This window comes from Emydura macquarii, unplaced genomic scaffold (genome assembly GCF_026122565.2).
Source record: "Emydura macquarii macquarii isolate MOO-44397 ecotype Brisbane River unplaced genomic scaffold, CSIRO-AGI_Emac_v2 contig_1390, whole genome shotgun sequence".
NCBI lineage: Eukaryota > Metazoa > Chordata > Testudines > Chelidae > Emydura > Emydura macquarii.
The window spans coordinates 9032344-9049532 of record NW_027131527.1 but is presented as its reverse complement, the minus strand read 5'-3'; positions in this window follow the sequence as shown (position 1 = coordinate 9049532).

Sequence of the window (17189 nt, the reverse complement as noted above, 5' to 3'; positions counted from 1 at the left end):
GACAGCATTACTGTTTATGCATTTCCCCCTTGCACAATGCAAGAATATTTACTCAGTACTCACTCACAGAGAAGAAAGCTGCATATTCAGTCACCACTTCCTGCAGCACCTGAGCTTCTCTTGTAGATGTCTAGTGCAAGACACACTCTATATGATTTGTGAGATCTGGAAAGTTCACAGCCTGAGACAGACAGGCTCCTTTACATGCAACTAATTACAAAGTGTAACAGTAATATTTTACACAAATTCAAATTCCCACAGAGCTGCTGGAAAGAATGTGCAGTCTATTTCAGACCAAAAGAATAAAGGATATATCAAATGTCTACACGGTGTACTGTTACATAAAACAAAAACTACTCAGGCAATAATTCCAGAATTCAATTACTGTATAAACTAAAGACGAAAACTGAGCAAATATAGGCAGGGGCTATAGCAAGCTTAGCTTTTGCAGCCAGGGAAGATTCCATGCAATTGTTGGTCAGCTATAGAATTTAGGGCTAGTCACTGAAGCTGCTGAGATAAACTTTTTCTCTAGGCCCTTCCCCTCATTCACCCATCTCAGTCGTTAGAGATGCTATTATTTACTACTCTTTAATATAAGTATCTGCAAAAGTATAAGAAGAAAGAAGGCATTACAGACGAGGAGTGGAGGAGATTAAGAATGTAGAATTGGAAAGGGAGCGTGCTAGCCAAGTAGGCTGGAAAAAACGTATTAAGGGAAATGTTTACAGGCATTGTTAGTCAATCATATCCCTTGATACAATCAGTTCAGGGCACAGCAATAGCTTCTGCATATATCAGAATAAATTCTAGTTCATATTTTCACTGTGTATAATCTTGTGTTTGAAAAAGGTAAAAGTCTAAAAGAAATAAAATAGTTGTAGGTATAGAAAAGTAATACTTTTGCTATATGCATATATTAACTTAGAAAGTTACTTAATCAGCTTCAAGCCTAAGAAATGCGTGAGAAAGAAAAGAAGGGGAGGGCTAATAGATAAAGAAGAAGTTGAAAGCCAAACAGACATCAAGTGCCTGAATACAGATAAAGGGCAAACCACAAGATGTAGAACTCAACGTCTACCCCCTTCCTGCTTTTGCTAAGGCTATGTGCCAACCTAGGTTAATTAACGGGCCCAGTAGTCGGGAGTTGTCTTCCTTGAAAGGAAAAACCCTTGACTAAACAATCCCGCTAGAAAAAGGTCAAAAATGCACCTTAAAAGACGCATGCTTAATGAGGTGTTAGAATATTATCACACACCCTGCATAGAAAATTGGTTCATTAGCATGAACGTGGAATGACGTTTGTATGAAAAAGACAATGTATGTAGTAGGCGGTCACGAAAGGTGAAAACCTTTTAGTACCCAGCCAATGGGGAATGAAGGGAGGGATTCTTTCGGCCGGGATAGGAAATATATACTGCTGAATAATAAAGGAGGGGCGCGCTCCTTTCAGAATAGATTTTTGTTCTGGAGTTGTGCCCAGCTTTGCAAACCTGTTAAAGAAATAAAAAGTAGGTTTTTTTTACTCTTTACCTGTATCCGATGTTCTTTATTAAACCTTTTTAGTCCTAAGTGGACAAATTGAAAAGGTATTTCTTACATGTTTAAAATGGTATCAAGACTACACTGAATTTTTATTTTCTGGTAGTTTAAAGACGAATTCCAGATCATTGGTATGGATGTAAATACTGTTGTGCAGGGGTTCCCGAATTGTTTGCTGGCACAACCCCTTTAATTGCTTCCTTCCAGGACCCCAGACAGCATGGAAGATGCCATGTTGCTCCCCAATATGGCACCTTCTCTACAGCAAGATCTCATATGCACTATACTTGCAAGGTTATGCCGTGCGGAGCAAAATGGCATCCTCTGCACAGAAGGGACACTGCAACCCCATCTGCTGATGGCATGATCCCATTTGGGGTCATGACCGACCATTTTGGGAACTGCTACTGTAGCGTATTCTGAACCAAAAAATAGGAAAAATCTTCTGTGGAGACATATTAAGTAGGGAGAGAGACAGATGAGACAGGTTCCCTTTTATTTTCTCTTTTTACCCCTTCACTGGAGCTTTCCATTGCCATCTTTTTCTGTGTTCTGTTTTTTAAGTACTAAAAGTTTTGCCATGGGTTAAAAGCCCTGTTCCCTGCACCAACACAGGATCATGTGCAACAGGGGGACTGAATGCAAATTTGACAAAAAGCAAGCGTATATTTGAAAGACTCATGAGTAGAAATAAGCAAAAGTGTGGATTTTGGCTACAGAGAGAATTAAAATTGACTATTTTAAAATGGAAATTTTAAAGAGAAATTAAAATTGTGAAAGTGTGCCAAACCATACAAACATGGGGGACGCTTGCTTTCCTCATCACAACTCATTTTTTCATTTACATGAAGTCTTCTAAAACCCTCTTTGCTAGAGAAACTTGAAGATTGTTCATGACAAACCTAGCAAAAGTTCAGACGAGAGAATACCATTTTCCCTCCTCTTTGCAAAGGCACATTTCCTTATTTCCTGCTACGGCCCTGATTCAAGAAAGCACTTAAGCACATGCTTAAGTCCCACTAAAGTCACTGTCTCACTGCAATATGACTTCCACGGGACTTAAGCCTGTGCTCAAGTGCTCTCCCAAATAGGAAATCCCTCCTGAACTGAGGTTTATATGTATAAGACTGTTCATACCTCTTGATAATCTACAGTAGCAAGTCACTCCACTAATAGCTAGAAGGAAAATGCTACAGTTAACAGTGGCCTATTACATCCAAGCCAACAGAGCCTAGTACGCATTAATAGCAAGGAGGGGGTTGAATTCAAACTTTATACAAAGTGTTGTCTGTATCCCAATTATCAAGTTTTCACCTTGAAAAACTTTAGTTTTCTACTCTCTAGATTAAATGCATAGGAGACATCACAGCATTTCTGCCTCAGTTGTCATTGTGAATGGAGCCTGGCAGCAGCAAAAAATATTGAAATCCCTGATGTATTTCTGTTTCTTCAAGAGGGACCATCTCTTCCAGTAATGAAAAGTCTTCCAAAAATAGTGCCCAGGGATGAAACCTCACTCATCGTATTTCCCAAACTTGGCAGTTATGACAGTTTTATTCCAGTGTATTATTAAAGCTTAGAACTATATTTACATAATTAAACATTGATCTGCTTTTTCTCTCTACATCACTCATTTCTATGGAATACATTAATTCAATCTCTTCTGCATAAATGAGATTTAGTAGATATCAAGTGGTGTCACTCAACAGTACAAAAAATTTTGTCCATCTGTGGAAACGTACATGAAAATTTTTAATCATAAAGCCATTGCAACGTTGGGATAAACAGCAGGGTTAATGGAAGGAAATTTCTGTGTAAATAGGTATGCATCCATTTCCATATTCTTCAACTGTGTGTTCAGCATTTTGAACAAAACAGAGTATAGACATGAGGGGTGTATGTAGATCTGATGTCAAAAATGCACCCAAAGTAATTGTGACATTTATATTTATAAGATGCATTTTAAAAAGCATCTACACAGGATAGTAGACACCTTCACTATAAGCAATCAAGTCATACTAGCACAAAATAGCCTCTGGCTCCTCCCCCTTCCCTCAAATGGCCAATCCAGCCACAAATACCAGCCTCAGCTTTCAAATAGCAGAACTAAAGTCTGGGAAAAGAGATGGACTTTGCAGCTTGCTTTGAGGTATGTTACATAAAAGAATCTGTAAAGGCTTCTCAGTTAAGAGGGACTGTGATAAGGCTTTGGCCTTGAGCCTAGTTTTTTGAGTCCATGCAAGAACATAGAGAAAAATATTAACACATGACAATTTTCCTTTGAAGAAAAAAACACCACTATTAAAAGCTTTTGGCAATGGTATTTGTATTATTCATAGTCTGATCCAGAAATTGACTCAAAATGAATATCAGCTGCACAGCCCTAGAATATGAAGATACTATGAATGACCAACTTATTGATAGAAATGGAAGAACGTATTCAAGTATATTTCAAATTCCATTGAACTTTATGATCTTAAATTTATTCAGGGGACTTAACTGTAGAAAAGTTTTTTCTACCGTAGAAGATTTCGTTTTAACTGCACAAGGTGCTTGCAGAGGTTGACATCCTCACAAAACTCAAAACCACTGACTGACACCGAAAGAGGCAAATTCTGATTCACTTATTTGAGGTTTTCCAGTTAGTTCCAGAAGGGAAGGTACCATCATTTTAGGACTCTCAGATGCTATCGAGGGAAGACTGTACTCAGAAAAGGGTAACAGCGAGAGGGGACCTGTGATGCATCCCAGGAATGCCCACCTCAATACCCCCTGCTTTTAGTGTGAGGGAGTCTTGTTTGTGCCTGCTGTTGATCAGCTCCCTGATTCCACCAGCCCCTGGCAAGCACAATCTTCCAAGTCTCCACAAATCTTGCTCTTTCTGTATAGATTAATGATAGGCACACACAACCTCCAGAGTGCTCTGTTCCAATGAACACTCTCAGGTCCTCTACTCCCAATGGAACAGTGCACACTAGCTTAGCATATTCAACTCAGGATCACCAATCTACTTAAGACACAGCACTTAGCTATATTTATAGCTAAAACAAGAATAAATTTATCATCAAAGAAATTCAAATGATAGTAAGTAACATTATTGGAAACAAATGCTTACATATAAAACAATCATAGAACACTTTCTACAGCCTAAACTTAACTCACAAAACTTTTCTGTCTCCTACAGGATAGCGTACTCTTTTTCCCCAGCATTTTCAACCAGGATGGCTGAGAGCTGCTTTTCAGAAGATTAAGTAGGCTGGCAACTTGTCTTCATAAACTGAAGGATGCCACAGCATCTCTCTGCACCCCCCAGCTATACTAGACCTTTGATTTTTACCTGAAAAGGGGATCTCCCCCTACCCTGCTGTTTGCCTCTCCCTCTTAATTTCCTTTTGAAGTCATCACAAGCTCTTCATTAGCATTTAACTCAGTATGCTAATAGATTTCTAATGTCAGACCCACAATGATCCACCACAGAGATAAACGTCTCCTACCTCTTATCTGGATAACTTTGTCTCAATGCATGCTACTTCTGAGGGACCTGCCTTTAACTATAACAACAACATAATTTCTGCAAATATACATAACTCCTCCAACATTTTGCATAATACATCTCATAAGGAGTATGATGACCAGTATGACGCAGGCTTTCATGAGGAACATTCTTTTGGTGAACCCAGGGGATACCTGTGCCCTCTGCCAGCTAGAATCAAGAGATCCTTGGGTCACAGATCCTGAGGAGATACCCTGAAGAAAATTAACATTTCCTCTTATGGAAGAAGAGCATGAGAGAGGTAAAGCACATAAGCCCCAATTTTGTCAAGTATTTAAGCATGTGTATATGAGCTGCCTCGTGGACTTCAGTGGGACTGCTCACATGCTTCAATGATTTCCTGGATCAGAGCCCTAGAGAGGAGAAAAAAGATGGACCTAAGAGCATGGGAACAAACATATAATGGGCACAGCCTTGAAAACAGAAAGGCCTTAACAGAAGAGGAAAAAGTGGAGGGAGAGGAAGGAGGAAGAGAATGCTCTTTAAAAAAACAAAAAGTTATTCCCTCTGAGCAGCAAGAGCTCCAAAGCCAAGACATCACAATGGGAGATACCAGGCTGAGATATTTGCACAGGCAAGGATCAGAGATTTTAGTACATTTATTTACAAGTCATCTCTCTAGGTTTTTTAAAAGTGTTTCTGGAAAAAAATCAGAAGATAGCACAGCTGACAGAGAGTAATCCTTACAGGGCCTGAGATGCAGGGATTAAGTCATTGTGTTGATCATGGAATTCCTGTAGCTATTTGTCCTTTTTCAGTTGAACCTGAATGGGCGGGGGATAAACTCATGTTTATAAACTCATGTGGTTATAAACTCATGTGGATTTTAAACATAGGTCACAATCTGTTTCTTATTCAGCAATCTTAGTTAGTTAATGAGGAATCGGAAAGTCAATATTTCCTGTAGGAGAGTGGTGACCTCAATATAATTACTGACAGAGATTCAGGCACTGATTGCAGAAAGGATGAGAGAAAGGGTGTACAGCAGACTTATGAAAAGATGTTTTCACAAAAACTTTTGATAATTCTATTTCATGGACAAAAAATAAGTTTGTTTGTGGATGACTTTTCATGTGTCATTGAAGACCAACCAAATGGGAACACACAAATGCTGTACCGAAAGGACTCTTAACTTTATTCAGCCAAATGCTAAAATCTATTTCTCTCATATGTACTGATGCTTAAGGGGGAAGGCACTAAGCGAGTCTCCATAACTCAGTCAAATGACAAGAAAAAATTGACACTGCTCATAGCAATGGCAGCATCTGGCCACCTTTTGCCATTCAGAAGAGAGTCCTCCTGAGGCAACATTCTCAGAAAATTGAGAATATTTAGCACTCTTATTCTCACAATGCTGGAGTAATGATGCACCATTATGTCAACACAATGACAGAGCCTGTCACTGGGGAAAAAAAATACCCAGGCTGCCTTCAAACTCACCACAATTTTGTCTGACACTTCCAATATTTCAGGATCCTGAACTTCTCCATGGCAGAGGGTTTTTGTTTGGTTGGTTGGGTTTTTTGGTCAATTATTGCACTGAAATAGTTAGGTCATCTAGTAAATTGTTAGCTCAAGCCTCTCTCTGAAGTTTTTCTGAACAGAATACAGATCAAGTTAGCTTTCAAGTGATAGTAAGGCTCTGAAAGCTGTAAGACTGATCTGCAGTTATCACAGAATGTGGGTATGTGTATTTTTCTATTGGCACTAGTGAAAGAAGATCCCCAAAGGATTCAGTTTCACCCACTTGTTCAGACATTTATACGGAGCTAATCAAAACCTCTCTGGTACAGAAACTGGGCTGAAAGTCTGATAGCAATAGAATTTCTCCTATGATTGCTATTACCATATATCCTGCTTCCAGCTGGGCCACAAGTATTGTACACCATTAGTGTATCCTTTTTTTAAGGATTTTGGCGCTTATGTTTCTGATCGATCTTACTCAGAAGCAGGAATGCCAATGAAAGTGAAAAGTACTAAAAAATATTCTGAACTTTCAGACCTGAGGTTTAAACTTTGCTTAAGTTTCGGGCAAAGGGTCACTTGCAAGCAGAATACTTTCCCCAAGACTGTTCTTGGTTCAAACCATATATGGGCAGCCAGGTGTGGAATACCTATGACTGTAGAGACCTAGAATTGTATGAGCCCATCTAACAATATGGTACTGCTTGTATGCTCTCCAAAGGCTCTAGGATAAGATGGATAGAATGTTTCATAGCTGGCCAAACATCCCCTTCCACATGATCTTAGGGAGATCCACAAAGAGAAGGCTCCATTCATCTGCATAGTGTGGTCCAGTGTTTTTAAGTGCTAATGTTTGCATTGGATCTATATGTTAGTAGGTCAAGTTACAGAACCACTCTATTTGGTTTCCCTCCCAGACCTCTTTTCCACTCAGCTTCCCTAGATCTGTTTGACTCCAAACTTGGGTATCTTTATTTGATATACAGCAACACTATGAATAAGGTTCAAACGTGGAGGGGAAGGAGAAGTCAATGCAGGGTAAATCACAGCTCTAAAGTTACACAGACACCCTCTCTCTACCTTTGTATATATTACACATACGTTGCATTACACATTTTTGTATTGGCTTTGTTTCTTTGCAGGAACCAATCCCTGTACAGCCTATTCTGTCCATGCATTGTCCATGTTCGACCTGCTCTTTACCGCATCTGTCTTCCTAGTTTCTTCACAAATATAGGAAGCTGCTGCAGGTAGTAATCCCTTCAGCTATGGAATATATTTTCTGTCTAAGCTATGCCAACAACTATTAGATCTGGGCTCTTTGAATGAGGGTCCTTTATAGGCCATGCCAAACCATGCCTCTTCTTTAGATATCTCTTTTCTCATACATAAAACACTGTATGAGTTTTCTGAATGGAAATTAAAACTTACCCTAGGCAGTTGATCAGTTGAAACATAAAAATATTCTTCTCTCTTTACATTTTCACTTAACACACATATTTGCTTTGATCTATTTTCTATAACTATAATTGAAAAAAAAAATCACTATTTTTGTCTGGATACAGAAGATTGTCTCTTAAAAGACAGTTACATTTATGAAGTCCTCTCTTTACTCCATATCAGGATTTTTTGTAAATGCACATCCTGAAATCCTGACTAGTAAGTGAGAGATTCGTTATGCTTGACATTTAAGATACATGTTTTGCCTTTTGTTTTGGGACCTTTTGTTTAAAGGGCAGTGAGCATCAAACCTAATCTGACTTCTAATGACTCTAGTAAACATGTCTGAATGAATAAATGCCAACACATTTAAATACTGTATTAAATGTACTTGTTTCTCTACTGACAAAGGTAAAACTACAGCACTAGTCAGACATTGCAATTGTAGACAAAAGGTGACAAATTTTATATTTATTTAAATGGTCTTGTTTTGGCAGTCTACTTGTCTTTGTAAGGCCATTTTTATCTCCAAATGTTATCTTTGTTCACTGCTGTATAGTATGTATTGCAGACATTTGGAACAAACACATTTTCTTGGACCTGAAAGATACTAAGTGTTAAAGAATAGCTCATATTTCAATTTATTTCACATACCTGTTACAGTGCAGTGAAATTTAACAAGCATATGTGAGAGAAATAGTATACCTAATCACATAACAGGGTGTTAAAAAAACTCACTGGATGCACATTTTAAAATTTTCCCTGAAAGGAAAAGGGGAAGGTTGCAGAGTCAGACAATCTGGGTGAATCCTTTGAAGTGGAAGCAGCGTCTCAGGCTCATCTGGTGAGTGGATTGAGTTGTCACCCCTAGGGAGGAATAGCAAGTCCAGATATGCCTTTAGACTGCTGATCCAGATTGCCAAGAAGTAATATCTCCAGTTTTTAAAGCAGCATTTGGAGGAAAACACATCCATTTATTTTTAAAAAAGTTATTATAAATGGGCCTGGTATAACAGATCCACACAGAGCATGACAGCCTACTACCGCTACTGGTTACTCCATTAGCTCAAGCAGCAGAGGACTATGCCATGGATCTAAAAGGTTCCAACCTTGCTAATGAGCCTTGTAGGGCCAATATGATCATTGTGACTCAAAGCACCCTAAACACTATTCTAATAATCTTTGTACAAAATATGCTTTGTGAGGTATCATTGAAATCTAATAAATCACTGGTCAATAATACCATGGTGAAATGCATTTAACACCATTTTATGTAAGACTATCAACTGCCTCTGCAGATTTTACTTGTTCAAAATCAGACAGACCTGCCTAGACAAAAGTTATTAAACAGGCCTCTCCTAAACAAAGGAAAGTAAGTTTACCTCAGTTTACACAAACAGGAAATAGAACCATCAAGACAGCAAGAGGAGGAGGAGGAGATGACAGGAAACTGAACAATTTGCTTTTTAGCAAAACAAGTGGGATGTGAGGGGGAAGAACATGGAGCCTCCTTCACCAAACTCCATGTTACTTTCTTACTGGTTGAATAAACTTTACTTTGAGGAGTAACCTGCAGAAGAACCCATTTCACAGGTTAACTGGACTATAAAAAGAGGCAGAAAACCCCAAGTTCTCTCTTTCAGCCAAGAAGACAAAAGGAAACAGCACCTTTGGGCCCCTGGAAGAGATCGTGACCAAGAGGAGGGGTTCAGCCACCATCGGGCTGGAGAAAGAAGTCAGAAAAGTTATCTTGAACAAAGCCATGAACCAAACCTTGCCTTGCTATATTGTTTTAGACTTTTAGATATACTTTCACTTTATTTGCTTGTAACTATTTCCAGCTTTCTTTCTTATATCTGAGCTCACTTAAAATCCTCTCTTCTTTTGTTAATAAACTTGTTTTACTGTTAATCTAAACCAACACTGCTGCGTTTGTACTAAAGTAAGTGTCAGCTCCAGTTAATGTGGCAAGCTGGTGAGTTTTGTCTCCTTAAAGGAGCAAATGGATCTTCTCATTCCTCTGAGTGTTTCTGGAGAGGGCCGGACATTGCAGAGCACAATCTCTGGAGCAGTTTGGGGCTGAGGGTGTGTTTTAACATTAACCAAGTCTGGTAAAGACAAAAAAAGCGTATCCATGATAACTGTTAGCAAGATGTTGAATTCAGCTACCTTGCATCAGAGCCGTACAGCGCATAGAACATGAAGTGCATGCTGGCTGTATGTCCTCCGCAGGGAGCCACAAGTAGCAGAAGCATTTTGGGGCACTCAGGATTATAATACAAGTGGTGACAAAACCTCTCACTGATCTCAATTTCACCCCAGAATGTGACAGCCACATAATGAAATTTATCTTTTCAGTTTGTTTTTCAAAATGCCATGGAATTACATAAAAACCATGTTTTAAAAAAATGGTCATAAAGGTGGTTAAGTCAAGCACTCAAAAGTTAGGAAATGCCAGAGTTAAGGTTGCCATTCTAACTTAGCGGACAGAGAAAGAGTCTGCAGGCAGGCCAGGTCTGGCTGTCAGAACTTCAGAGTCCAAGACAGGCTAAAGTGAAAACTGGGAGTCAAGTGTTCATGAGGGAGGCCAGGTCAGGATATTAGGAAGTCAGAATCAGGCAGCACAGGGAAAAAGCCAGTTGCACAGATGACATCCTGGGCCTCTGGTTGGTTTACATAGAAGCAGGGAACCAATCAGGACCCACAGAGTTTCACCAACCCGTCACTCATTCCTTAATCTTCTCTTATAATAATAGACTCAAGGAGCTCTATTATTTAGAGGCATATTTTCTAATCCTTTAATCATTCTTGTGGCTCTCCTCTGAACCTTCTCCAGTTTGTCAACATCCTTCTTGACTTGTTAACATTGAGACTGAACACAGTATTCCTGCAGTGGTCATTCCAGTGCCAAATACAGAGGTAATATAATCTCCCTATTCCTATTCAAGATTCTTCTGCTTATACATCTGAGAATCACATTAGCCCTTTTGGACACAGATTCACACTGGCAGCTTATGTTCAGCTGATTGTCCACCATGATTCCCAAGTCCTTTTCAGAGTCCTGCTTCCCAGGATAGTGTTTCCCATCCTGTAAGTAGAACTTAAAATCTTTGTTCCTAGATGTATGATTTTACATTTGGCCTTATTAAAATGCATCTTGTTTGCTTGCACCCAGCTTACCAAGTGATTCAAATTGCTCTGCACCAGTGAGCTGTCTTCCATCATTTACTGCTTCCCTGATCTGTGTCTCACCAGCAAATTTTATCAGTAGTGATTTTATTTTCTTCCAGGTCACTGATAAAAATAAATATTCGAGATAGTTGTAGAACCAAGAACTGATCCCCATGGGACCCCACTAGAAACATACCTGCTTGATGATGATTTCCTATTAGCCCATTTTTAATCTATTTCTAGAAGGATTCACGTCCCAGGGAGACCAATAGGTCCAGGGATGAAACACATACTGAGGTAGAGGACACATGAGGGTAATACTATGATGAGGATTCTTTGAATATCCCTACTTTCTTTCTGTATCCTCTCTAGATTCCCTACTAGATTCTGGTTGAGCCATCCAGGGTGGACAGTGTGAAACATCCACTGTGCTCTAGGGAGGAAGAAGAGTAGATTTTCTTCATAGGTGGGGAGTCCTGTCCAGATACCAAGATTGGTGCCAGGTCAGGTTGAGGCAGAGGAACTTGATGGCATGAAGCTCACATCTCAAATACTCCAATAAATAATATAAAATTTACCCTAGGCAGCTGATCTCTAAGTAGATCAGCCAGTGCTGTGAAAGGCTTTAAGAGTATCTGCTGCCACAATGTTCATCAGTACTGTGAAGGTTGTGATCAGTACCAAGGGTGAAGAGGTGGGTGCTAAAGGTTTTGGTGCTGAAGACAATGCTGACAAGCATGGCACCAAGATGATAGTCCTTGAAGCCTGACTTGGATTCCACCATCAGAACAGGTACACCCCTCTGTGAGAGGGAGGGGACAGAAGAGAAGATTATTTACTTGTAAGAGTACCTCTTTTTGTTATACATAGACAGTGATAGGGTGTGCAGAGATACTCATGAGTCAAGTGTGTTCATTGGCTACTGGGGGCCCATAAAGCTGGTGTGAGGTTTGAAGGGAGGAGCCAAGAAGCTGCTGCCTGGCTGGTGGCAGGGGTAATGAACGCAAATCTTGAGCTCTCATAGTGGGAGAGAAAGTTGGCTGGGACCAAGAACTAGGGAAGACTGCTGCATCTCAGTGCCTCTCTGAGGGAAGGAAAGTGTTTGTATCTGTTTGGTTTGGATACCCTGAAAGAGGTGGAATTGTTACACGACCTAGCTAGAGGGCTGATTCACAACAACCCAGAAGGTGTTGGATGCTAGGTAGGCTACCAAGAGGGGAACAGAAGTACAGCCACTATTGCACCATACCACACCATAAGGGATGCATGGGAGGACACACAACTACATATGTATATTAGCCAATGGGCAAAGAAGATAAACTAATTTTAGTTTCACTAACAATGGAAAGAACAAAGCTAAAGCTATGTCACACAGTTGAGGGACGTGGACACTGCCAATGTTTCATCTTGCGGCTATGAATGGTAAAAATTAATTGAGTGGCAGTTGATGCCACCTTGCCCCTTATACTCTTGGCTATAGTGATTGAAAGGGCAGGTGGGGCACAGGCATAGCCACAACATACACTGCTATTCAAAAAAGACCTTTCATGCTTGGGGTGCATCAAGTGCACCTAGGGAGTGGAATCTGTCAAGACACTCTCTCAAAGCAGTGTAACCCTTCTGCCAGGTGGTGTTGGCACCAACAAGGGCTAGGTTCCCTCTTCAGGGGTTTATCTTAACAGTACAAAATAGAACTGGCTCAAGCTCCAACCCAGTAATCTGGGAAAAAATAGGGTTACTTACCAGTAACTGTTGTTCTTCGAGATGTGTTGCTCATATCCATTCCAATATAGGTGAGTGCGCGCCCCGTGCACTGGTCCCCGGAACTTTTTTCCCCTTAGCGAGCCCCATAGAGTTGGCTCAGGTGCCCCCTGGAGTACCGTGCTCATGCCGCGGTACATAGGGCACCGCAGACCCCGCGGACCCTCAGTCCATTCTTTCTGCCGACCCTGTTTTCTATCTTCGAGTGATTGCTCATATCCATTCCAGTATAGCCATACTTTGGAGGTGGGTAGGAGTCAGTGTTGAGCCGCTCTCGCCAGCACGGCTCTGCCGAAGCCTGCGTCCTCTCTCGCCTGCTGCATGACGGCGTAGTGGGACGTGAAGGTGTGGACCGACGACCAGGTCGCTGCTCTGCAGATGTCCTGCAGGGGCACTTTTCCCAGGAAGGCTGCCGAAGAGGCCTGGGCTCTGGTTGAGTGCGCCGTTATAGCTCCTAGAAGCGGCACCTTCACCCACTCGTAACAGGTCCTGATGCAGGCAGTGATCCAGGTGGAGATGTGCTAGGTGGAGACAGGTGAGCCCTTCATCCGGTCTGCCACTGCTACAAACAGCTGTGTCGACTTCCGGAACGGCCTGGTCCACTCGATGTAGTAGGCCAGGGCTCGTCTGACATCCAGGGAGTGCCATCTCCGCTCCTCCTCCAAACCATGCGGTTTAGGAAAGAACACGGGGAGGAAGATATCCTGGTTATAGTGAAACTGAGACACCACCTTAGGCAGGAAAGCCAGGTGGGGTCTCAGCCGGACCTTATCTTTGTAAAAGACTGTGTAGGGGGGCTCCAAGGTTACAGCTCTTATCTCGGAGACCCTCCTAGCCAATGTAATGGCCACCAGGAAGGCTACCTTCCAAGAGAGGACGAGGAATGGGCATCTAGCCATGGGCTCGAAGGGGGGGTCCTGTCAGCATGGTGAGGACCAGGTTTAAGTCCCAGGGAGGCACCGGGTCGCGGACCTGGGGATATAGCTTCTCCACCTCTTTGAGGAACCTGACTGACATGGGGTGTGCAAATAAGGATCTCCCTTCCAACGGCTGATGGAAGGCTGAGATGGCCGCCAGGTGTACCCTGAGGGAGGCCAGTGCTAAACCTTGGAGCTTCAAATGGAGGAGGTACTCCAAAATCACTTGTATGGGCAAGCAGCTCGGTGGGATACCCCAGGACTGTGCCTAACAGGTAAAACGCTTCCACGTGGCCCGGTACACCACCTGTGTGGAAGGTTTTCTGCTGCTGAGCAGAACCTGCTCGACTTGCATGGAACAGGCTCTCTCTCCCTCCGTCAGCCACAGAGTCTCAATGCTGTCAGGTGGAGGGAATCCAGGTCCGCGTGGTGCAAGCAACCCTGGTCCTGGGAGAGCAGGTTGTAACACCTCGGGAGCGGCAGCGGCATGGCTATGGACAGGTCCAGCAGCATGCTGAACCAGTGCTGCCTCGGCCAAGCTGGGGCAATCAGTATGATGTCCGCCTTGTCTCTCCTGATCTTCAAGAAGACTTTGGGCAGCAGCGGAATGGGGGGAAACGCATACATCAGGGTTCCCATCCATTCTATAAGGAACACGTTGGAGATGGAGCCTGGCTCGTGACCCCTGAGCGAACAGAACCTCAGGCACTTCCTGTTCCAGGACTACGTGAACAGGTCCAGTTGGGGAATACCCCACTTACGGAAGATAAAACTTATCACCTCCGGGTGTAGTGACCAGTCGTGTTGGGGTAGAAACGACCTGCTGAGGTGATCCGCCTCATCGTTCCTGACCCCCGGGAGGTGAGAAGCAGATATGTGGAAGTCGTGTCTCACCGCAAAGTCCCAAAGTTGAATGGCCTCCTGGCAAAGAGCTGAGGAGCATGCTCCCCGCTGCCTGTTCATATAGAACATGGCCGCTGTGTTGTCCGTGAGGACCTGTACCATTCTGCCCCTCAGAAATCTGAGGAAAACCTTGCAGGCCAGGCGGACTGCTCTGAGCTCCCGGACATTGATGTGGAGGCACCTCTCGTCTGGCGACCAGAGCCCCTGGGTACTCAGGTTGCCGCTGATGTGGCATCCGAGGCGTCTGTAATCAGGGTTACTTATGGTGTCAAGTCTCTGAAGGGAACTCCCTTCAATACCTCCCCTGGGTCCTTCCACCAGTTTAGAGAAGTCAGTGTCTGCAAGGGAACCGAGACTACTCTGTTTAAGGGGTGTCTGGCTGGAGCATACACCGAAGTCAGCCCCGCATGGAGAGGCCTGAGTTTGAGGCGAGCCAGCCTCACCACATAAGTACAGGCTGCCATGTGTCCCAACAGCTGGAGGTCATCCAGGTATGGGAATATCTGGACCCCTCTGCGGCGCAGGTGGGCTGCAACCACCGCCATACACTTTGTAAAAACCCTGGGGCCAAAGGGGAGAGCTGAGAACTGGTAGTGGCAGCCAGCTACCACAAACCGGAGGAACCTTCTGTGACCAGGAAGGATAGAAATATGAAAATATGCGTCCTTTAAATCAAGGGCAGCATATCAGTCCCCTGGACCTAGGGCAGGAATGATGGAGGCTAGGGAAACCATGCGGAACCTGAGGCATCTGATGAACTTGTTCAGACGTTGGAGATCTAATAAGGACCTCAGGCCCCCCTTGGCCTTGGGAATTAGGAAGTATCGTGAATAAAATCCCCTTCCCCTCTCCTGCAGAGGAACCTCTTCCACAGCCCCTAGCTGGAGGAGGGTGTAGACCTCCTGTGTGAGGAGATGCTCGTGAGAGGGGTCCCTGAAAAGGGACGGAGTAGGGGGGGAGTCTGGGGGAAGGCCGTAAGCTGGAGACCATAGTCCCTGAGGACTATACCGAGGACCCAGCGGGCACATAGTACTTTTTTTTGGCGCCCTTAGAGGTAGGGGCAACCGAGGCAGGGGTCTGCCAGAGGGCTTTGGCCAATTTGAAGACCCTCTCGTGCACAGGTAAGGCCACCCTTGATGGCCCTGCCGCCCCCAACACCCCGAAGAGGGGGTCTTCCTCCTCCAACAACTCCTTAAGCTTTAAGTTCAGGTTGCTCGCCACCCTCTTGAGCAGGTCCTGGTGAGCTCTGAAGTTGGGCAGTGGTGCCCTATGGTCCCTGGGGGCCACGTCATCCGGTGACAAGGAGGAGGACTGCAGGAGAGGCCCCGTGGAGGGACCCTCCTCAGGGTCCGATCCCTCCTCAGGAGGATGGCCCTTATCCGGCTGGCTTGGTGGGGGGAGGGGGCGTGGCTGGACCACTGATGAGTGGACCGAGGTAGTGGCCTGGCCCAATTGGGTACCCCAACGCCCCCAGTAGAGCCACTGCCATGGCCCCTGTGGCTACGCTGGTACTGGCATTGGTGACGACTGGGACACCTGGTGGCAGGTCCGGGACCCAGAGCCGCTGGACCTCCACTTACCACCCCTGACAGGAGAGCGGCTCTGGGAAGAGGACGATGAGCGCTGGTGCCAACGTCTACGGTGCCGTCGTGGGGATGAACTACTGGCAGAGCTAGGTGATCGCCTCCTCCGCCCCGACGTCTTGTGGCGACACTTCCCACCTCGGGACTGGGAGCGGTGCCGCTGGTGCCGATGCATGGAGCGAGACCGGCTGCGAGGTACCGAAGCCGCCGATGCCAAAGCTGCCGGCTGCTGTGACTGCGGTGAAGCTGTCGTAGCCGGTGGTCAACGACTGGTCTCGGCGGGCACCGGGATTCGCGCCAGGCTGCGTGCTAGGGATCGAGACCGGTGCCGTGTGCTGGTTGGGGTGCGTGCCGGGGATGATGAATGGCGCCGAGCAGGACTCTCTATGGAAGAGTGAAAGCTGGAGCTGTGACCCCTACGCAAGGCGGAACTGGAGCGGCGTCGCCTCGCACGTGAGCCTCTCGACCGCCCTTGGTGCTGCAGTGTCGAGGAGCTCAACGACTCGGTGTCGGAGCTGGGAGGGGAGCCCGCACTCTCTACCCTCCGTGACTGCCTGGGGGGAGACTTCGACTCCTGTCTCCACCACCCACCGGGGCCACCCAGCGCGGGTTTACCCCAAGATGCTGGTCCCTGTGCCCTCGGCCGAGGGGGGGACGGAGGCGTGGACATGCCCATGAGGGCGCATGCCGCGGGGAACGCCTCCGGCATCAACAGTCCCTGCATGGAGATGCTGGTGCCGGAGTAATCTCAACGACATATGGCTGGGGCATCTCCTGACTCCCCCCAGGCCGAATGGGCGGTGCGGGGGAGTCCCGGCGCGCGGCGTCCTTCCCCTTGCAGCGCTTCAATGCCGG